The sequence below is a fragment of the Vulpes lagopus genome, chromosome 3, assembly GCF_018345385.1.
Source record: "Vulpes lagopus strain Blue_001 chromosome 3, ASM1834538v1, whole genome shotgun sequence".
Lineage (NCBI taxonomy): Eukaryota > Metazoa > Chordata > Mammalia > Carnivora > Canidae > Vulpes > Vulpes lagopus.
In genome coordinates this window covers 87686250-87710023 of record NC_054826.1, presented here as the reverse complement: position 1 = coordinate 87710023, position 23774 = coordinate 87686250, and the positions used below count along the sequence as shown (strand labels likewise).

At 37.6% G+C, this 23774-nt stretch overlaps 1 pseudogene; it reads right to left on the bottom strand.

The window, feature by feature from the left end:
- Positions 1 to 7162: 7162 nt before the first annotated feature.
- On the bottom strand, positions 7163 to 8794 carry LOC121487040 (annotated as a pseudogene).
- Between the last annotated feature and the right edge of the window lie 14980 nt (positions 8795 to 23774).

Genomic DNA, 23774 nt, shown 5'->3' with positions numbered 1-23774 from the left:
CAAGTTTTTCTTTTATAATTTTATATGGGTTCTTTATGTATTCTGGATAGCAGTCTTTTGTTATACATACTGATTGTATATATTTTCTTCCAGCCTATTGCTTATCATTTCATTTTTCTAGCAGGAGCTTTGATTTTAATGAAATCAATTTGTCAAAAAAAAAATTTAAAGAAAGAAGTCAAATTGTCATGAAAAACATTGTAGCTAATAATTTTCTCAAACTAAGAAGTCTTTTGTCTAACTCAATTTCATGAAGAAATTCTTGTATGTCTTCTAAAAGTTTTATAGTTTTAGCACCTATACTCTTGGTTATGATCCATGACAGAGTACTTTTGTTTTAAAGATTTATTTATTTATTTATTCATGAGAGATGCAGAGAGAGGCAGAGACATAGGCAGAGGGAGAAGCAGGCTCCCTGCTGGGAGCCCAATGTGGGACTCGATCCCAGGACTCCAGGATCACTCCCTGAGCTGAAGGGAGGTGTTCTACTGCTGAGCCACCCAGGTGCCCCTTTGACAGATAATTTTTGCACATGGCATAAAGCAGAGTTCAATTTAATTTTTTTCCTATATGTTAATTTAATTGTTTTTGCTTCACTTTTTTTTAAAGATTTTCCTTTGTCATTTAATTATCTCAAGTGTTGAAAGCTTGTTAATTATATATGTATGGTATTCAAACTAAATCGATTTTGTTAATGTGTTTGCTTATTATTATACAATATCAGTTGCCATAGTAAGGTTTTTGGCTATTTTCATTGTCATATAAACTTTACAATAAAATTTAAATTTCTATTAAAAAAACCTGTTGGGATTTTGAATCGGTTATAATAAATTTATACATCAATTTGAAGGGAACTGCCATGTTAGTAATCTTGAGCTTTTCTTGTTTTTTTAAGATTTTATTTATTTATACATGACAGACACAGAGACAGAGAGAGGCAGAGACATAGGCGAGGGAGGAGCAGGCTCCATGCAGGGAGCCTGATGAAGGACTCAATCCTGCGACTCCAGGACCACCCCTAGGCCAAAGGTAGGCGCTAAACCGCTGAGCTACCCAGGGATCCCCTAATCTTGAGTTTTTTAATCAACAAGCATAATATATCTATTAATTTATTTAACTCTTAAAATTTTTTTTTCTGCACTGTTTGGTAGTTTTCGGTTTACTGTTCTTGAACATCTTTGTTAAATTGAATCCTAAATGCTTTATATATTTTATGTTATTCTAAGTGGAATTGTTTGAAAATCCATTTTTCAATATTAATTGAAATACAATTGATTTTTTTCTATATTGAGATACAACTGATTTTTTTGTAAATTGAGGTTTCATCCTGTGGCAGTCCTCCAGAGTGTGAACTTAGCTCCATGTTTTTCCTAGATACCCTTGACCATACTGATAAAGTACCTTACAATTTTTAGTTTGCTAGAGAATTCTTTTTTTTTTAATCTTTAATGAGTATAAATACAGTCACTTGCTTTATCTGATAATCAGGTTTTAATCCTTTATTCAATCTTGGTGGTGAATTAAATGATTGATTTTTTTAAATGTTAAACTAAATTACATTTCTGGAATAAACCTCACTTGGTCAGGATGTGCTGAATAAAATCAATCAATCAATCAATCAATCAGGGAATGCCTGAGGTCTCAGAAACTAGAGAGATACAAAGAAGGAGCCTCCCTTGGGACTTCTGTTTTTAGAATTCTATACTCCAGAGAATAAACATCTGTAATTTTAAGCCACAGAGTATGTGGTCCTTTGTTATGGCAATTTTAGGAAACTCCTACGAGTTCTAATTCAAATACTGGTAATTTCTACTTTGCTTTCCTTTTTGGGGGGAGGGGGAAGGGACGACTCTTGAGAAGTTTGTTAATTTTATTAGTCTTTTCAAAGGAACAAATTTGATATTGTTTGCTTTTACTTTTCTATTGTTTTCCTGGTTTTTATTCGTTGAAATTTGTTCTTATCCTCATTCTGTCTACTTATTTTGGGTTTAATTTGCACTTCAATTTTTATATTATTTTTTAAATTAAGTTTAAAAAATTTTAATTCCAGTAGAGTTAACATATAGTGGTATATTGGTCTCAAATGTACAACATAGTGATTCAACAATTCTGTATGTTACTCAGTGTTCATCAAGTTAAGTGTACTTTTAATCGCCATCACCTACATCACTCATTCTTCCACCCACCTCCCCTTTGGAATCATTAGTTTGTTTTCTATAGTTGAGTCTGGTTTTTTTGTTTGTCTCTTTTTTCCTTTGTTCATTTGTTATGGAATTTGTCTTCTCTGACTGACTTACTTCTCTTAGCATTATTCTATACTGTGTAGCTCCAACAATGTTGTAAATAGCAAGATTACATTTTTTATGATGAATTATATTCTATTGTGTATATATATATATATATATATATACATATATACAACAACTTCCTTATCCATTCATCTATCAATGGAAACTTAGATTTCTTCCATAATTTGGCTATTGTAAATAACGCAGCAATAAACATAAGGGTGCATATATCCCTTCAAATTAGCATTTTTATTTTCTTTGGGTAAATGCCCAATAGTGTGATTACTGGATTAATTAGAGTAGTTGTTTTTTTAACTTTTTGAGGAACCCCCATATTGTTTTCCACAGCCGCTGCAACAGTTCCCATTCCTACCAAGAGTGCACAAGGGTTCCTTTTTCTCCACATCCTCACCAACACTTATTGTTTCTTATTTTCTATATTCTTAAGGTGGGAATTTAGATAATTGATTTAAACTATTTTACAATAATATAATCATCAAAAAGTATAAATCTTCCTCTATGCATACTTTAATCTTCATTGCAGGAAACTTGATATGTCATGTGGTCTTTATTATTTAGTTAGAAATATTTTCCAATTTCTCTTGTGATTTCTTTGGTCACATGGGTTGTTAGTAGTATGTGATTCAACTTCCAAATATGTGGATAATTTTCTAGACATATTTTTATTTGATTCTTAATTTAATATTGGCATTGTCAGAGAAGATAATTGGTAAAATTTTACTCTTCAGAATTTAGAGACACATTTTATTTCCATTATGTGGTCCCTCTCAATAATATTCTATGTGTACTGGAAAAGAATGTGTATAAACCTTGAATGTAAACATCGAATGTAGTGTTCTGTAAATTATTAATTGGTTATTTCAACTTGAATAATAATGTTTTTGAAATATCTATTCTTACTGACATTCTTTCTAGTTTTTCTATGAATTATTAAGAGAGGGATCAAATTATCCAATTAAAAACTTACCTACTTCTTTATTTCTGAGTTTTTGTTTTATGCATTTTGTAGCTCTGTTAATAAGTACTTACACATTTGGAATTGTTAAATCTTATTCAATCAATTCACCTTTTATGGTGACATGTATGTATTTTACATATTATACATATTTACATGTTATAATTGTACAATGAGCATACATTTTACAATATGATTTTTATATATTAACATATACATATAATAAGAGGTTACTGATATACATCTGTACATATATATATACACACAAAGGTGTGTAACACAAAGGTGTTATATATTATTTTATGTATATACATACATATGAATTAACACACACACATATATATGTATATATATGTAAAATCTGGTAATCTTACCTCTTTATTTCTGCTAATATTCCTCATCATTTTTTTAAGGTTTTAAAAAATATTTTATTTTTAAGTATTCTCTATATCCAATGTGGGGCTTGAACTCAAAGCCTGGAGATTGAGTTGAATGCTCCACCAACTGAGCCAGCCAAGATCCCCAATATTCCTTATCTTGAAGCCTAATTTAATAATGCCACATCTATTTTCTTGTGCATACTATTTGTATGTAAAATCTTTTCCCTTTTTATATTTTATGTATCTTTATCTTTTAAAGTAATTCTCTTATTATAGAGTTGATTTTTTTTTTTTTGAAGATTTTATTTATTCATGAGAGACAGAGAGAGAGAGAGAGGCAAAGACACAGGCAGAGGGAGAAGCAGGCTCCATGTAGGGAGCCTGACATGGGACGTGATCCCTGGTCTCCAGGATCACACCCTGGGCTGCATGTGGCACTAAACCTCTGCGCCACCAGGGCTGCCCCATAGGGTTGATTCTTCGCTTCCTAACCAGTTTGACAATCTCTGTCTATAATTTGCATGTAAATTTCTTTTATAGTTAATGTAGCTATTTCTATGTTTGAGTTCAAATCAAGTCTCTTGCTCTATGTATTCTAGTAGATCCATTGAATTTCTGTTCCTTTGATTTTCTTTTCCTGCTTTACTTTGTATTAACTAAATAATTTTAAGTACAATATTTTAATGGCTCTTTGGGCTTGCAACTATATTCTCTTCTTTGTATGATTTTCTAGTGTGGTGAATATGGGGTTGCAATATACATTACTAATCAATGAAAGTCTACTTAGAGTTAATAGTGTATAATTTCATGCATAATACAAGAATCTAAAAGCAATAGAAGTCTATTTATTTTTTATTTTTAAAGATTTTTATTTATTTATTCATGAGAAACACACACAGAGAGAGGCAGAGACACAGGCAGAAGGAGAAGCAGGCTCCATGCAGGGAGCCCGATGTGGGACTCCATCCTGGTACTCTAGGATCATGCCCTGGGCCAAAGGCAGGTGCTCAACCCCTGTGCCACCCAGGCTTCCCAGAAGTCTGTTTAACTATCATTCATCTTTATGTGATTGTTGTTATATATTTTACATCTACAGATGTAATAAGCCCTACCAGTCAGTGTTATTATTTTTGTCTAAACTATCAGTTGTTTTTCAAAGAAAATGAAAGGAAGCTAAAATAAAGTCTGTGAAGTTCACCCCATACTTATCATTTCAAGTAATTTCTTACTATAGATTTTAGTTTTTGAGTGAAATTATTTCCCTTTAGAATGAAGAACATCTTTTAGTATTTAAGGTAATGATTGTAAACCGGTAACAAATAACCTCAAATTTTCTTAACTGAAATGTTACTTTTTGTAGTGGTTTCTCTCTATATAGAATTTTGGATATTTCTTTTTTTGAATGTTTATTTAAATTTTAGTTAATGTACAGTGCAATATTGGTTTCAGGAGTAGAATTAAGTGATTCGTCACTTCGTACAACACCCAGTGCTCATCACATGTGCCCTCCTTAATACCCATCACCCATCTCCCATCCACTTCCTTAGAATTCTGTGTATTTCTTCAAATTTCCTTAAGTACTTTGAGTATATTGTTTTATTGTTGTTTTGTTCCCATTGTTCCTAATTAGAAACCAGTCATTACTCACATTTTTGCTGTAATGTACCTCCCCACCCTGCCACTCCCAGCGTCCTCAAAGATTTTCTCTTCATCTCTAGTTTTAAACATTTTAACTATAATGCATCTGAGTGTGGTTCTTTTCTATTTTTTTTTTAACAATTAGAGACTCTTTTTTATTTATTTATTTTTTTAAAAAGATTTTATTTATTTATTCACGAGAGACACAGAGAGAGAGAGAGGCAGAGACACAGGAAGAGGGAGAAGCAGGCTCCATGCAGGGAGCCTGATGTGGGACTTGATCCTGGGTCTCCAGGATCATGTCTTGAGCCGAAGGCAATGCTAAACCGCTGAGCCACCCAGGCTGTCCTCAAAATAGAATTTTAATGTCATATTTGCAAATTTAGGTAATTTTTTCAAAAATATTTATCCTATTCTCTCTTTCTAATGGGACCCAATTTCATATGTATTAGACTATTTGACATTTTCCTTCAGCTGAGACTCTGGTTGATTGTTTTTAATTATTCTGTTATTCAGATTGCATATATTCTCTTGACCTGTTTTCAAGTTCAGTGACCTTTCTTCTGCCAGCCCTAATCTATAGAACTCCATTCAATTTACTTCTGACTTCAAATAATGAATTCCATTTTTTCATCTATAATTTTCTTTTGTGCATTGTGACCCTTTGCTTCTTCTTTTTTCTTTTTAAGTTCTCCAACATGTTTAGTAAAGAGGCAAAATTCTTACTAGCTAATTCAAATATCTGGGTTATATCAAGGTCAGTTTATATTGGAAAGCTCTTTGTCCTCCTAGATTAGGGGATATATTTTCTATTCTGTTGTTTTATTTCCTAATAGTTTTGACTATTTGGTGTATATTGTGTGGAACGTGTTTGAATTAGGTCATCTTCCCTTAAAAGATGTTGAATTTTGTTCAGTGAGGTAGTTACATCTTTTTTATTGTGTCAGGACTGGTTTAATCTTGGCTTGATGGAACTACTTCAGTTTTAAACTTAATCTTTGGGATCCCTGGGTGGCTCAGCGGTTTGGTGCCTGCCTTTGGCCCAGGGCGCAATCCTGGAGTCCTGGGATCGAGTCCCGTGTGGGGCTCCCTGCATGGAGCCTACTTCTCCCTCTGCCTGTGTCTCTGCCTCTCTTTCTCTATGTCTATCATGAATAAATAAATAAAATCTTAAATAAATAAATAAAATCTTAAATAAATAAATAAATAAATAAATAAACTTAATCTTTAATTGTGGCCCTTCTTATAAGACATTTCCCTTTTCCCTAAGTCATGACATTTATAAAATCTTACTTGAAAGTCACAGGAACTCACTGAAGTTGTATCATTCTTGCTGGACTAGAAGCCCAATGTGTCCCAGGACTTGTGTTGCCTTTCAGTCAAAGATTATTGTCCTATGCTATGTGTGGCTTAATTCCTGAAACAATTGAAATGGTAGTGTCATATATGTTAGCTTGTTACATAGTAGTCACTATTAAAGATGGAAATGGAGTTTTGTAATTTTTCTTTTTCTTTCTTTCTTTCTTTCTTTCTTTCTTTCTTTCTTTCTTTCTATTTATTTATTCATCCCAGAGACAGAGAGAGAGAGAACATGCTAGCACTCCGGAGTGGGGAGTGGGGAGAGGAAAAGAGAATCTCAAGCCAACTCCCCACTGAGCATGGAGTCCCATGGTCATAACCTGAGCTGAAACCGGAAGTAGGTTCATCAACCCACTGAGCCACCCAGGCACCCCCAGTAAATTCTCTTTCAAACAAAAACTTTAAACTTTGAAGATTTTGCTGTCATATAGAACATACCTTCACTTTTTTTTTTTACTTTTAGAAACTGTTTATTTTCCTTCAACCTTATTGCCATTTTGTTTGCTTCTGTGGAAGAGCAACTTAAGACCACTCAGTGGTTGTTCCTACCCATTCAGTGGCCTGAGCAGTGGGAGCTGCAGACCAATCTTCAGTGGCTGGCTGAGTGCTCCAGTCTTCAGTAGGGAACAGAATAGGCACAGATGGCACCTGCATGCCTTCAGACCAGTCTGCAACTTCAGGCTGAGAGCAGTGAACTCAGGGCTGAAGCCATTCATTCACCCTGAAATTCATCCTCAGTCACAGCCTTTTAAGCAGCGGCCTGTTCTTCCTTTTCAAACTCTTCAGGGTCTCTGTAGAAGTAGAGATCAGGCATGATTTCCTGTGAGTGCTCACGGGAAATGGTGCCATGCATGTGCAAGACTTCCTGGGCTAGCATCCACCACATCAGACCCACTGAGTGAGCTCCCTTGTTGTTTTAAGGGGTGGCAATGTCCATGTAGCTCAGAGGAGAGTCTGTGTTACACAGAGCAATGGTAGGCAGGTTAATGTAAGAGGCTTCTGTGAGAGGCTGGTGGTCAGCCCTGGGATCAGTAACCACCAGAAGCCTTGGCTCTTGGAAGGCTGCCTGCCTGGATCTGGTTAGTCAAGTTTCCAGAAGTGAAGTGGCCAGCAATAGGAGTGGCTCCAGTAGCAGCAGTAAATTTCAGCACAGCAAACTGGCCAGTATTCCTAGATGATATGACACTGACATTGGCAGGGTTTTCAATGGCAACAATGGCACAAGCTGCCAACAGAAGCTTCTCCCAGGTTCTCTTCAGATTTATGATGTAGATACCATCACGTTACTTTTTGTAGATGTACTGTTCCATTTGGAAGTCAAGGTTGGTGCCACCTAAGTGGGTTCCTGCTGCAAGGAATTTGAGGACATCCTCCTCCTTCATTTGCAGAACATCAAGGTCTCTGGACGTTGATGGGAACACAAAACAGTACCATATGGACCCTTCCCTGGGTAGTGTGGAAAGCCCTTTGCTTTCTTTTAATAAGATGCAACAGTGTATTAATTTCCTATTTCTGAGGTAACAAATTACCACAACCTTAGGAATTTCATGCAACACAAATTTATTATTTCTATTTATCATATATTTATCATATAATTATGTATTATATTTGTATAAATATATATTTATAGTATGCTTATATTACATATTTATATAATATATTCATATAATATAAATCATTGTATTTTATTATATAACATATTCTATTTATATTTATCACATAATTGCATATTATTTTAACTTATTATTTGTTTGTTATGTACTTATCTAATAGTTTGGAAGTCAAAAGTCAGAAAGGAGTGTCAGTGGGGCTACATGCTTCCACTGGGTCAGTGAAGGACCTAAGACCAAGCCCTTACCAGTCATCATGGGCCATGTGCACTACTTGGATCCAGGCTGCTTCCTCTGACTTGTATGTGCCTGGATCCAGATTCTGATTCCACATTCCTGTCTCCTTGTCTGGCTTTGACTCTCTTGCCTGCATCTCACAAGTCTCCTGTGATTACTTAGGTCCATTTGATAATCCAGGGTCATTTTCCCATCTCCAGATCTTCCTATCCTTAATTTAATCACATCTGCAAAGTTCCTTTTACAGGTACAGCAGTGTTTTAACAGCTTCCGGAGATTACAAAGTGGACATTTTGGGGAGACCATTGTTCTGTTAATATATTATATATAAACATTATATTATTATATTAATTATATTATATTATTTATGAAGTGTAGTCAATTCTGGACTTCATGGCTTTGGGCAGAAGGCATGAAGAGGCTATAGGATAACCTGATCTGAAAAGGAAATATATAAGAAAAGTTATCTAGGAGAGTGTTCAGGGAGAATGTATCTTAAAAAGCATAAGCATCAGTTTCAATTTCAGAAGTTTTAAGGGGATGATTTAGATTCAAAGCTAACCCATCTAGTGATGTGATGAGGGGAAAGTGTCGAGGTACTTTGTTCTATTTCACTATCAGGTGGGACAGATGGAGCCCCAGGGCAAGGAATGGCAGTGTGTCATTTCAAAGGGCTTGCTCCTTTGGGATTTATTATGTAGACTGGGAATCAGAACAGAAGTACCATTTGAAACTTGGGCATGACATTGAATCTAGTGGAGAAGCATATGGATTCATATCTTTTTTTGAGCAGGAAGACTCTTGGAATCTCATCTGAAGGTGAGAGTTAACATTCTTTTTTTTTTTTTTTTAAGATTTTATTTATTCATGAGAGACACACAGAGAGAGAGAGAGGCAGAGACACAGGCAGAGGGAGAAGCAGGCTCCACACAGGGAGCCCGACGTGGGACTCAAACCTGGGTCTCCAGGATCACATCCTCTGCTGAAGGCGGCGCTAAACCGCTGAGCCACCTGGGCTTCCCAGAGAGCTAACATTCTTAAAGGAGTTCCCAGGATTGGCTCTTAACTGCTTGAGGCCTAGAGTGGGCTGTATTTGCTGGCTTCAGGTTTTTAATAATCACAACTATGCAGTCCTGATCAGTCAGAATTTAATAATCCATAAATATAACCGGTATTAACCAACTTTTGTTTGTTGCATAATGGACAGTAATGGATGAAGCTCTGAGCAAAGCTTTATACTATATAAATGGTTCATAATACTCAAGTTGTGAAGATCAAACATAGACTCTGCACTGCATATGCTTTCCACCTAATCCTTAAACATAGTGGATGCTCATAAATGTATTACCAATATTGTTCTTCTTATTAGCATTCTTTGTCATGTGACAGCTCTTTCCTGCCTTATTGCCTCCACAGCCTACCTAAAACATGCTCCAGCCATGCCTGCCCTGCAAATATGCAAATCTTTTTGGTTCTTCTCAGCATCTTCTGCTTTGGCACAGTCTGTGACTTCCCTTGCCTCACAAACTCTTCACCTTCAAATTCACTTTGTGTAAATGTTTCTCTGACTTTCCTAAATAAAGTTTGCTTGTCTGTCTCCCCATAGCACTTTATGTGTCTCATGGTACCTTTCTCACATGGATTGTAATTGTCTGTGCCTTTGTCAGTAGACAGAAAGGCAACTTGCCAACCATCTTTGTGTTTCCAGCAGGTAGAATCCAATGTTAGTGCTTGACACCTGGTTGGTGACTTTAATTAATTAATTAGTTAATTTTATTTATTTTATTTTTAAAGTAATCTCTACGTCCAATGTGAGGCTCAAACTCATGACCTGAGATCAGGAGTCATGTGCTCTACTGAGTTAGGCAGCCAGGCACCCCTCTTGGTGACTTTTTAGATTTAAGTAGTTTTATTTACTATAAGGCAAATCTTTGATGTGGTATTTCATATTTAGTATTAGTAGTTATAATTGTATTACTCTTAATGTAATAATTAATATACTGGTAAATTAATAAAAAGAGTCTTTACCAAGTTTCAGTATTAGGTGCCACTAATACAAAAATGTGATAAAAGATGAACTAAAACATACTGGTATAATTTATAATTAATGGGTGAGATAATTTATAATTGAATGGGTGACTTGTGGCAAGCTTTATAACACAATTTGCTGATTACCACAACAGAGGTTCTGTGGACTCACAGAATGTCAGCTGTTAACCATTGTCTGGAAAACCTATTACTTGTGTTTCCATTTGATCCCACAGGTCTTCCACATTCTACGTACACATAGTCTCTGCATCTTCATGCCTCTCTGCTGACATGAGTCCTCATTCTGGTAGCTTTTCTCCGCCTACCACCTTACTTCTACCTCCTTGCACTGCATCACACTTTCTTTCTTTTCTTTTTTTTTTGAGATTTTATTTATTTATTCATGAGAGACACAGAGAGAGAGAGGCAGACACAACAGAGGGAGAAGCAGGCTCCACGCAGGGAGCCCGATGTGGGACTTGATCCTGGGACTCCAGGATCACGCCCTGGGCCAAAGGCAGGTGCTAAACCACTGAGCCACCCAGGGATCCCTCCATCACACTATCTACCAGAAATATTCCCATAACTCTCAGTCTGGTCCTAGGGGCTCACACTCTGTACTCCAGGGTAATCCTTTCCATATGTCTATTTTTGTAATCAGCACATTGTGTTATAATTGTCTGCTCAAGTCATCCACTCAGTTGTAAAAGCCTTAAAGCATAAGTAGGATGCTTTTTTTTTTTTTTTTAAATCACTTGTTGCTGTTGAGTTTAAGAAGTAAGCATGCTCCCTATCCCGTTTGGTAACCACACTAAAAATACATGGGTTCCTGGGAGGCAGCACACAGCAGGGAATAAAAGACAGACTTCCAAACAGCTTAATTTAAGGAATACTCCACAATGGTGTCAGCAGCCATTGGTTCAAGCCAAATGACACAAATTAGTTTAGTATAACAAGAGATTAAAAGATAGTTTAACCAGAGGAAGAGAGAAGCAATAGAAGAAAGTTGAAGTCTGGAGTTCTTTTTGGTCTCTGTAATGGTGGGTATATGTTCAATCTGTCTCCCCTTAAAAATGGAGGCCATCAAGGTCATTGCTGAACATTGAGGAGGCTATTCTGGGCATAGGAGACTAGAGTTTAGGGGTATTTGCTCAGCAGCAAAACTTGCTTAGAGTTAAGTGCAGCAGTTTGGTCGTGTGGATAGTGCAGTCTGGGGGAAGGGACAGAACTTGGTAGAAGAAAGCAAAGACAATCTCCAGTTTCCCTCAGAGCTAAGTTTGATTCATAGATTTCCAGTGGGTCTACAGTTGCCTGTGAAAAGATCTAGAAGGGTGAGCCACCTATTATAGTAGAGCTCTGGCACCAGAACATTTGACTGGAACTCCCTCTGCAGTGACTTGGAGGGGGGCAGCCATGCTTCCCTGCACTGGGACCCATCGGGGGATGCACAGACATGGAATATTTCATATGCTGAGGTGAGCTTTGGCTGCTGTCCAGCCTGACATAGCCAGTCCCAGGGATGGATTGAGGTTTGCCAGTAACAGCAAAAGACAAAGAAGTACCCAGACCACAGATGCATTCTCTCTCCTTTGAGGGAGGACAGTCAGTTAAGCCCTCTCACCTTCTCCCACCTGCAGCTCCAGATGAAAGGAACACAAGCAGCCTAAGAAAAGGAAGTGAGAGCAAGAGGTGATGTAAGACTCTGTGGTTAGTGGAAATAATAATACTTGAATTTTACTGAATATTTACCCAAAGGAAGTGAAGTTTTAAACTAAGAGAAAATAGAATACCTGGAAATGTCATGATTTTGTTAACCCTTGGCTATTGAGAAAGAATGAGGCCTTGAGAAAGGAAACCCGTTTTATATCAAAACAAAGAGAGGTTTTTTTTCCCCCTGCAAACATTTGATTTTACTGTCTAATTCATACCTGTTAAGAATTGCAGTTATGCACCATGTTGATATTCAGGGCACTTTCGCATAGAATCAGTATGCTTTCACTCTTGTGATTTGTAACAATAAATGGAGATCAATGAATACTATAATTATAGTTTATTACATTATTTTAACTTGACAAGGATAGAATTTTATTTCTTAGTTGGAATGATCAGCCTCAGAAAAGTTGTGACTTCTGACATACAGATCAGTGATTATTCTGCTGCCCATGCTGCTTCAATAAAGATCAGTGATAAGAATTCTCCAGACATCATTCAGGGACCCTCTGCATCAGAATCAATTGGAGTATTTGTTAAAAATGGGGATTCTTGGGCAGCCCGGGTGGCTCAGCGGTTTGGCGCCGCCTGCAGCCTGGGGTGTGATCCTGTAGACCTGGGATCGAGTCCCGCGTCGGGCTCCCTGCATGGAACCTGCTTCTCCCTCTGCCTGTGTCTCTGCCTCTCTCTCCCTCTGTGTGTCTGTCATGAATAAATAAATAAAATCTTTAAAAAAAATGGAGATTCTTGGTCACACACCTGATCTGTGGAATCAAAGTATGTAGGAGTAAAGCCTATCAAAACGACGTCACTGTGTTGCCCAGATGATTGACGCTTGCTGAAATCTGAGAGCTACTGAAGACTATGCTCCTTCAGCTGATGTGTCATCTTGAAATGGCCTTAGTGTTTGTGAATAGGGCTGAAAATACATCAAATTCCATTTTTGACCTTTGCAATTCAGGATTCATGTAGAAGCCCTTTCCTTTTACCTCCAAATCATGCACTTTAAACAAAAATTAAAGTCCAAGACCTCAACTGTGAGAAATTGCAATTGAATCGTTCATATTCTGAAATGCTGTAGCTGACAGCTTTGATCTGTGCAGACAGAAGTCACTGTGAAGCAGAGTGTGCAAATGACTTTTCCTCTACTTGTTAGGTCATTAGTTTTCCTGTTGCTTATTCTCAGCTTCCTCTCTTCCTTCACTTCAAACCTTTAAGCCATCTTGTATCTGGCAGTGAATACCTTTATACTTTCTTCACGTCCTGCTTGTAGGAGCCACTGCTTTTTACTCAGATATGTGAGTAAGTGGTTCCTGTGAGTCCTGTTTCATTTTTGGTTTTATGAATGTTTCTTTATTTACAAGTTAAAAAACACTGCAAGTATCTGGAGAAAATAAAATAGAAGGATTATGATATGTGAGCTTGACATGCACAGGGATGTCCCAGGCCTATGCAGGTAAGGCCATGTATCTGGGCTTCAGAAGAAGTTGGAAGTAGGTTATGAATGCTTCTAGGGCTTGACCTCTCAAGCTCTTTCTTTTTGGAGGTACTTGGTCTCTTTATCTTTCCTTCTCCCTACACATCAGTTTTATCCTTCCTGTTTTGCGGATGATGGACACTTAAGACCTACAATAATCGAATCTTTGTTCATCTTCAAGCCTTCTCTTACACCAATATTTTTCTATGCTTTCCTCAAAATAGGTGGCTTCCTACTGAGTTACTATGCCCTGTGTTTTCCTTGCTTTGGTCTCACTCTGCCTTTATTTTTATTTTTTTTAAAGATTTTACTTATTTATTAGAGAGAGAGAGAGAGAGAGAGAGGCAGGCAGAGACACAGGCAGAGGGAGAAGCAGGCTCCGTGCAGGGAGCCCCGATGTGTGGCTCGATCCCATGACCCCAGGATCATGCCCCTGTTGTGCCCCAGATTGCGAATCTGAGAAACCACCAAGGAGCCGACGCCCATGCAAACACACGAGGGTTTATTTACGAGCTTGAGCTTGGATCCAAGTGTACCCAACACAGCGGAGCAGGGGCTTGGACCCCGAGGTGGGTTCCAGCTGAGTTTTATGGGCTGGTCTAGGGGACCTCCAGAAGGGCTGGAGCAATTCCTCGAGTTCTGTTTACATTCTGATATGGGACTTTCAAGGGCATTGAGCTCTGTTCTCATTCTAATATGGGGCTTTCTAGGACATTAAGCTGTAAACTTTTGTTTTTTTTCCTGTAACTGAAGTAATGTAAATTTCAGCTCTTATTCACAGGGGCCTGGGATGGCTGGACGTGTGCTAATGCTGAAATTAAGGTGGAATGGCCTTAATTTTCTTGACCTCCACACCTGGAGCTGAAGGCAGGTGCTCAACTGCTGAGCTATCTAGGTGTCCCTCAAATTATGCTTTCAGTGTGAAATTTAGGTAAAGAAAAGGCCATTGTCAAAACAGTTACAAGACTTCATTAGGTTACTGATGTACTCTTGAGAATATTTTTTATAATATATAAGTATATAGCACTGGGATACCCTATAGAGTAGAAATCCTGTGGAAGTAGTCAGGAAGAGTGTATAGCAGCTGATTTTCAAAGTTAAATAGTCTGTTTTACAAAAGGAATTATTCAAATATAAGAAAAAGCTTTCGCTTGTAGAAATCAGTAACTAAAAAAAGATTATTCTCAAAAACATCCTTCCTTTTGCTGCTCTTGGGGGAAAAAAAAGACAACTTAAAATAAATAAAATGTCATCCAACTTCCCCTCCAACATGCATAGCAGTTTAAAAAAATCGAAGAACAAATGTGTATGCAGCCAGAGCCAAATTGAACCAAATGCAAATGGGAATGCTTTCCTAATAATACTCTTCCCAATAAACCCTTCAGAATGGACTCACAGTGAAATTTTTGACGTATTGTTCAGTGTAACAAAATTCTAGGGTCAACATAAGTGCCAACTGTGAAGTGTGGCTGTATAAGGAATAAGAGGATAAGAGAAAGAGGAGAGAGAGAGAGAGAAAGTGTGCATGAGTACGGGCATGCTTGCATGTGCACGCAGGCAACCTTTAGAAGAGAGCCAATAAAAAGTGCCAGATGAGTGGCATCTAATTGAATATAATTGCTCTTGCGGTATTGGTAACTGAGCCAGAAAGTAGGTCATGCAGCCCATTTGACTTCTTTCCTGGGATCAATTAGCCTGGAGCTTTTGCATTCTTTGAACAAAAAGAGAGGAAAATGATCAAGGCAGACATCTGAACAAAGACCAGCTGTTGATATACACAGGGTGGCTTCTAGAGCTGATCCCTTACCTGATTTGGTCTATCAGTGATTTGTACCTTCTGCCTCTTATGTAAACTCAAAGCTGTGCCTTGCCTTGCTGATTTTCTCGGATAAGTTTTCACTGCCTGCCTTCAGCAGCAGTTTGCATACCTTAGGTAATACCTTCACTCAGCATCCATATCTGACCTACTGTTCATCAGGAACAGTGAGTTACAAAATTGAATCCTCAAATACGAATGTGTTCTAAAATAAAAGTGAAGGAATATTGGTCCTTCAGAGTAATCAGACAGGAAAACACAGACCTATAGTATAGGGAGGCATAAGTAATGTGCTATATCTCCATATACAGTGTAATTTATAATATATCTAAAAATTAAAGCAGAATTAATGCTTGCAAATCAAAATTAAAAACTCAAGTAATTCTAAACCTCTCCCTTAACTGCATATTTCAGATTTTCTTTCACAAGATCTTTCTTTCATGAAAGCAGATCTGTTGCCAATATGATCTGGGAGATCTGACTCATGAAATGTAAGAAAAGAGACCTCGATACATTGTAAATAATAATTACCATCATTGATAGCATTCAAAGTGTATTTTTGACTTGATAATAATAAAAAGAGTCCAAATTTTTAGTAAGAGGGAAACCTTGATGTTCTTTATCAACACACTCCTTGTATGGAAAACCCAGTTGTTTGACAGTCTGGACTAACATCCAGACACTACGACTGTTCTGTTTTGATTTCTATTTTGATTTAATGTAAAAGCTGCAGCTTTGATAACAAAGTAAAGTAGCTCATGGTGAGATATATTGAGCATATATGACTTGCATTGTAGTGCAAATAATTGCAGGTAATAACATGTGAAAACACTGGTTCGCACACTAAAGGTGTGTAATAAAAGCTTATTGAGTAAATATGATAATCCAGTATATCTTAAACTATAATGTGGTTATAACCTTCATAACATAAATGTCCAATATCTCACAGGGCAGCCAGACTTTCAACAGAATTATTTTACTGGAAGATGGATTTAAAGCAATCTAGATGGCAGCCCAGGTGGCTCAGCGGTTTAGTGCAGCCTTCCGCCCAGGGCATGATCCTGGAGACCCGGGATCGAGTCCCACGTCGTGCTCCCTGCATGGAGCCTGCTTCTCCCTCTGCCTGTGTCTCTGCCTGTCTCTCTCTCTGTCTCTAACAAATAAATTAAAAATAAATAAATAAATACATAAATAAATAAATAATAAAAAATTAGAAAAGCTTATAGGGCAGCCCCGGTGGCTCAGCGGTTTAGCACTGCCTTCAGCCCAGGCAGGGAGCCTGCTTCTCCCTCTGCCTGTGTCTCTGCCTCTCTTTCTCTCTGTGTGTCTCATGAATAAATAAATAAAATCTTTAAAAAAATAAATAAATAAATAAAGCCTATAAAATCAATCAAGATGGAGAGTATTTCTTTGTGATTTTAGTTTGTTGAATGTAATTTTCCTAATAATATACTTAAAATTATTCAATGTATAAACATAAGAGTGACACTATTTTGGACTTAATGTTTCTAATTTTTAAAAATTTTGTGACTTTATCAATTGCTAAACCTAAAGCATAGTGATTCTTTGGGTTTTGGAAGGCCATTTCATTCCCCAAGTATCTCACATTTATGAGTATTTTTTATCATCAGAGAATGTCATTCCCTACTACCATTCCCTTACGCATCAAGTGAGATAACAAGTAAGGCAGGTCTGCTACTTGAGCAGTTCCTGTTCGAGACACCTTGTGTTCCCTAGCAAAGCCTTCTTGATTTTTGTCCTGTGACCTTTTACCTCCCATTGATTGGTCCAGTCATTTCTCCACTAACATTCTTTACATCATAGCCCAGACTCAATGATAAGGTTGGGTAAAGTAAGTGTGCAGTTATTTGGATAATTTAAGCTACCACCATGCTTTGTCTCTATTACCTAGACAATTGACTTTCTAGGAAGTGAAGAGATTATTAACTTGTAATTATTCAGGCAATTCAAGTCAAAGCAATATTTTTACTTGAATTATCCAGATAATTGTTTCAAATCTATATTTTGCTTTGCTAATTGAGAGCTAACCTTGGGAAGCATGGCTTTGGCAGCAAATAGCCTCAGAGATTCCAATTCAAACATTCATCCCTGAAACTTTTATTGGTAGCTGATTTCATTATACTTTTATGAGGTTAATACATCTAACTTCATGGACAAGGAACAGGTAGGTAAAGCGCCTTGTGTGACTATGGATAAACATGAAGTTACATGAGCTTCATAGACCATTAACCCGCCATTTAACCTGTAATTGCTATTGGTGAAAAGCAAAAGAATATTACGGATGATATTCCATGTTCTGTAGTTCTTACTCTATAATTAGGCAGATTATATCATGGTTCTCTTGGGTTCAAAGAAAAGTGGTCTACCTCAATGCCTAAAGAAAGACAGGATTTATTTTTAAGATGTACAAAGGCTGGAGCTGAATTGGAAAGGTGTCCTCTTCTCTTTCTCCCTCTTAGGACTCTCCGGAAAGCTCACTCAGGAATCTCAGCATCTCTCAGCACATTTGGTCATCATCCTACTCTTTGCATTTTGCTTGTGAAACATCTAGAATGGCTGCTCCTGCTTCCAATCTCTTCCAGCTATCCAGCTCCATTAAATCATTTCAGTCCCAAAGCTTCCTATTTCTGAACTCTCAAGAGATGAAAATGATGGTTCTGCTCAGTTTTTCAAGCAGGTGGAAAGTGGGGGCTTACCATGAATCTATTGACCATGGCTAAGTCAATAAGCTGGGGGCAGTCCATTAGATTCAATGCAGAACAGTCCCTTGCTCTGGAGGTTCAAACACAGAGTCCCTTGGAAGTATGTGTGGTGAGTCAGGTAATGACTCACTTCTATAATGCTAAATGTATGCCTTACGGGTATTGTTGAAAAATTGCAGGATTCAGCTAGTCTTTTTCTTCAAATGATGGCAGTATATAAAAATCACAAATATCCAACACATATTGTCTTTATTAAAAAGTAGGGCTCTGGAGACTAATAAGTGTTATCTGCAAACATCTATTGAGTGTCCATTATATTTCAGGTGCTGGTGCTTGGAATACAGTAATAAGACAGATGGCATGTCCTATGCTGCTTAATTTGTAACGGAGAGACACACTAAGCAAATATGTAAATTCTACAAAAAGCAGGGTCTGCAATGATAATTGCAATGAAGGAAAATAAAACTTTGTAAGGGGACAGAGAATGTTTAAGGTTAATATTTAAATGAGATGTCAGAGAAGGCTTTTCTGAAGGGGTGACATTTAAGCAGAATTGGAAGGAAGCATGTGACTGTCTAGGGAAGGATATGCCAGATAGAAGGAAGAGCAAATGCAGAAGCCTCCCCCTTCCCCACAGTGGGAATGCATTGCCTAGTGTCTTCCAAGAATATGAAGGAGGCCACTGTGGCTGGATAGCGGGGAGCTAAGGGGCAAATAGTCATAGAAGAGGTGACTATAAGGGAAGAAGGCAAGTGTGGAGTTCATATCACTCTTCAGGTCATAGGATCAAGTTTGGACTTCATTCTATATGAGATTGCAGGGCTTTGAGCAAGACAGTAGCATTGACATTTTTAAGTTTTAAGAGTAACTTGTGCTGCTATTTGGATTGTAGACTGTGCAGGGTGAGAGAGAAAACATGGAGCCCATTAAGAGGCTGTTGGAACTTGTGGGTGTCATTAGCACTTAGTATAGGAATGGTGAGAAATGCTGCATTCACAGTTCTAGGATGTATTTTGATAGGAAAGCTGATAAAATTTGCTGAAGGTTTTGATTTGGGTTATGTGTGAAGCAAAGGAGTTAAAAATGATTCCAGTCATGTTAGCCTAATGAAAGGATGAAGGGTAGTACCATTTTCTGAGATGAGGGAGACTAGGGGCACCAAGGTTTTGGGTGCAGGGAAGCAGTAGTTCATTCTCAGATGTGTTAATTTTGAGTCATGCAAATGTGGATGCTAAATAATTAGTTGTCTAATTCTAGAGTTGAAAGAAAAGATTAGACTGGAAAATAGATGAGAAGCTATCTTTTTTTTTTTTTTTTTTTTGATGAGAAGCTATCTTTAAAGTGAAGCGAGGATTGCATCATTGAGACAGTTGTGTGGAAGAGAACTATCTCTTATTCAATTCCTGAATTGTCTTACCTAGTTTTCTTATATCTATACACAGAGAAGTTTCCGACCTCATCATTATCACAAATACCCTAATTATGATACTGCCTGATTCCTTGCACATTATCACTATAGTTCCCTGCTCATAATTACTCCTGCTGGTTTTTTATTTCACCAATGCTAGTGATTTCCTTTTGTTGTCTTCTCCACCAAATTATGAAGTTATATCTCTCACTGTTTAAAGAAATTAACTTAATACTCATTTTCCACATTAATTTCATGAGGTTCTGACTCATCCTTTATTCTGTACCCATATTCCAGTGGGTTCCATTTGTGCTATATTGATTTTATATTTGATTCAACAATACTTGTGAAGAATTATTATGAGCCAAGAGTTGTGCCCTTATGCTTTATAAAAGTTCTGATTTTTTTTAGTATCCATTATAATGTTAACAGTATTGTCTTCTAATTTAAAAAAAATTTTAGGGATCCCTGGGTGGCGCAGCGGTTTGGCGCCTGCCTTTGGCCCAGGGCGCGATCCTGGAGACCCAGGATCGAATCCCACGTCGGGCTCCCGGTGCATGGAGCCTGCTTCTCCCTCTGCCTGTGTCTCTGCCTCTCTCTCTCTCTCTGTGACTATCATAAATAAATAAAAGTTTCAAAAAAAATTTTTTTAAAACATTTTAAAACTACCTTTGCTTAGAGAGAGAGAGAAAGAGAGTGGGGGGAGGGGCAAAAGGTGAGGGAGAGAGAATCTCAAGCAGGCTCCGTGCCCAGCACAGAGCCCAACATGGGGCTGGATCTCACAAGTCTGAGATTACGGCTTGAGCAGGGATCAAGAAGGGGACACTTAACCAACTGACCCACCCAGTAGGTGCCCCTACAGCATTGCCATTTATTTATCTATCTATCTATCTATCTATCTATCTATCTATCTATCTATCTATCATCTATCTATCTATCCATCATCTATCATCTATTTAAAGATACTCTACCACTGAGCCATCCAGATGCCCAGCATTGCCATTTATTTATTTTTCTTTCTTTCTTTCTTTCTTTCTTTCTTTCTTTCTTTCTTTCTTTCTTTCTTTCTTTCTTTCTTTCTTTCTTTCTTTCTTTCTTTCTTCTTTCTTTCTTTCTTTCTTTCTTTCTTTCTTTCTTTCTTTCTTTCTTCTTTCTTTCTTTCTTTCTTTCTTTCTTTCTTTCTTTCTTTCTTTTCTTTCTTTTTCTTTCTTTCTTTTAAAAGATTTTATTTATTTATTCATAGAGACACACACAGAGGCAGAGACACAGGCAGAGGGAGAAGCAGGCTCCATGCAGGGAGCCGGATGTGGGATCCCGGGTCTCCAGCACCATGCCCCAGTCTGCAGGCGGTGCTAAACTGCTGCGCCACTGGGGCTGCCACCTTTTATTTATTTATTAAAATTTTTTTTTTTATTGGAGTAGCATTTGCCAGCATGTAGTATAACACCCAGTGCTCATTCCATCAAGTGCCTCCTTCAGCGCCTGCCACCCAGTCACCCCATACCCCTGCCCACCTCCCCTTCCGCTGCCCCTTGTTCATTTCCCAGAGTTAGGAGTCTCTCAAGTTCTGTCAACCTCATTGATATTTCCCACTCATTTTCTCTCCTTTCCCTTTTTTTTTTTTAAAATTTTTTTATTTATTTATGATAGTCACACAGAGAGAGAGAGAGAGAGAGAGAGAGAGAGGCAGAGACATAGGCAGAGGGAGAAGCAGGCTCCATGCACCAGGAGCCTGACGTGGGATTCGATCCCCGGTCTCCAGGATCGCGCCCTGGGCAAAAGGCAGGTGCCAAACCGCTGCACCACCCAGGGATCCCTCTCCTTTCCCTTTTAATCCCTTTCACTATTTTTTATATTCCCTGAATGAATGAGACCATATAATGTTTTTCCTTCTCCGATTGACTTACTTCACTCAGCATAATACCCTCCAGTTCTATCCACGTTGAAGCAAATGGTGGGTATTTGTCGTTTCTAATGGCTGAGGAATATTCCATTGTATACATAAACCACATCTTCTTTATCCATTCATCTTTCAATGGATATTGAGGCTTCCTCCACAGTTTGGTTATTGTGCACATTCCAGCATTGCCCTTTAGATAATAATGTTAATGTTTGTAATCATAATTACATTCCATAATATGTATATGTTGCTTTACTTTTTTTTAAGATTTTATTTACTTATTCATGATAAGTATAAGACAGAGAGAGAGAGAGAGGCATAGACACAGACAGAGGGATTAGCAGGCTCCATGCTGGGAGCCCGACTCAATCCCAGGACTCCAAGATTGCGCCCCTGGCCAAAGGCAGACACCAAACCACTGAGCCACCCAGGGATCCTTTACTTTCCTTTTTTTTACAAAGACTGGTCACATGTAATATCTCACTTAAGCTTCCCAATGAGACTGTGAGGGTGATATTACTGTTATCTCAATTTTATAGGTATTTATATTATCTGTTATGACACCTGTTCCAGGAAATAAAGAAGATATAGAGAAGGATGGGAAAATGACACCTCGTTCCATTGGCTTATAATTTGAAATAATATTTACATTTAATTAGATAGAAAAGGAAGGCAGATCAAAGGTAGAGTTGTGTAGCAACTAGAGGTGCAGTGGCCTGTATTATATGAGCAAACACCGTTAATTGTGAGGACAAGATTTCCAGCAGTTCCAAAACTGTAGTTGTTTTAAGAGTGTGTTAACATTTTTTTAAAAGATTTTATTTATTTATTTATTTGTTTATTTATTTATTTATTTATTTGAGACACACAGAGAGAGGCAGAGACACAGGCAGAGGGAGAAGCAGGCTCCCTGCGGGGAACCTGATGTAGGACTCAATCCCAGGATCTGGGATCACGCCCTGAGCTGAAGGCAGAAACTTAACCACTGAGCCACCCAGGCATCCCATCTAACAACATTTTTTATTGTTATTTTTGAATCTAAAAATGAGTGTGAAATGAAGCTTAAAGTTGGATTATTTTGAATTATTTTAAGTCAAATATATATATACGCAGAGTCCTTTGCTAAAGAGAAAAATCATTACTCCTTTCTTAGTTGACTAGATTGTTGAGGAGTCAAGAAAAACAAAAACAAATTACTCTTTTTTTTCCTTATTCGACATTCTCAAAGCAACAGAAGGCTATATAAAACTAAAAACCATGGGGATTTTCTCTTTTTCTTTCTCATTTTATCATTGTCATAAGTATGATCATTGTTTGGTTGCTTCCAGCGAAGGTTTAGTGGACTTTGTCTAGTTAAAACATTCCTTCCTCATTATGAGAAATTGCATGAAGTAAGGAAGGGGCCCTGGGATTCCTTTATCCTATATACTAAGGAATTATTTTAACATATTTCAATGTCTTGTGATCAGAAGTTGTTGCTTCTGTCCATGGTGTGTTTCCTTGGGCTAATATATTGATCTTGTTGAGCCACCAGGAACCAAGCTGTGCAACTTTGAGCAAGTCACCTAATTCCTTAGTCCTTAAATGTCCCAGCTATGAAGGGAGGTAGTTGAACTATATGATCTCTGTTCTTCTAAGTCAGAAGTTTTGTGAGTGTATGACATGCATAACAAACTCGATATAATACTCTGCCTTTCCTGGAACTGTTGGTGTTCACAATTTTGCAAAGTTCCATTCTTGACTGTCCTTTGTCTGTGAACAATCACATATACTGTCAAGGCTTTAATACCACATGAATATTGCTTACTTCCAAAAGCAGATCTACAGCCCAGCATTCCCCAAACTGTGTTTGTAGGGCTCTAGTGTTCCTGGAGATAGTAATAGTAATCAGTCAAAAACAGTTCCATTGGATTCTGCTTACTCTATTCCCCACTTGGAGATAAACAAAGCTTTATTTGTTTACACATTAAACACACATTAAGTGCTTTGAAAAATCTTGCAGTGTAGAGAGTTGTTTAAGACAATGTCAAAGACCTGTTTTGGGATATCAGCAGATATCTTTGTTTGCCTATCTTCTCTTGAATCCTGCAAATCCTCAGTAAGCACGAAATATAGAGCTCCTGGTACTTGAGTAAGTCCTCTGGGGTTAGGATCCTTGCATATTTGCCCATGTGAGTCATGAAAGACTAAGATCTCATGTTTTTATTTCTCAAACTTCAAATAC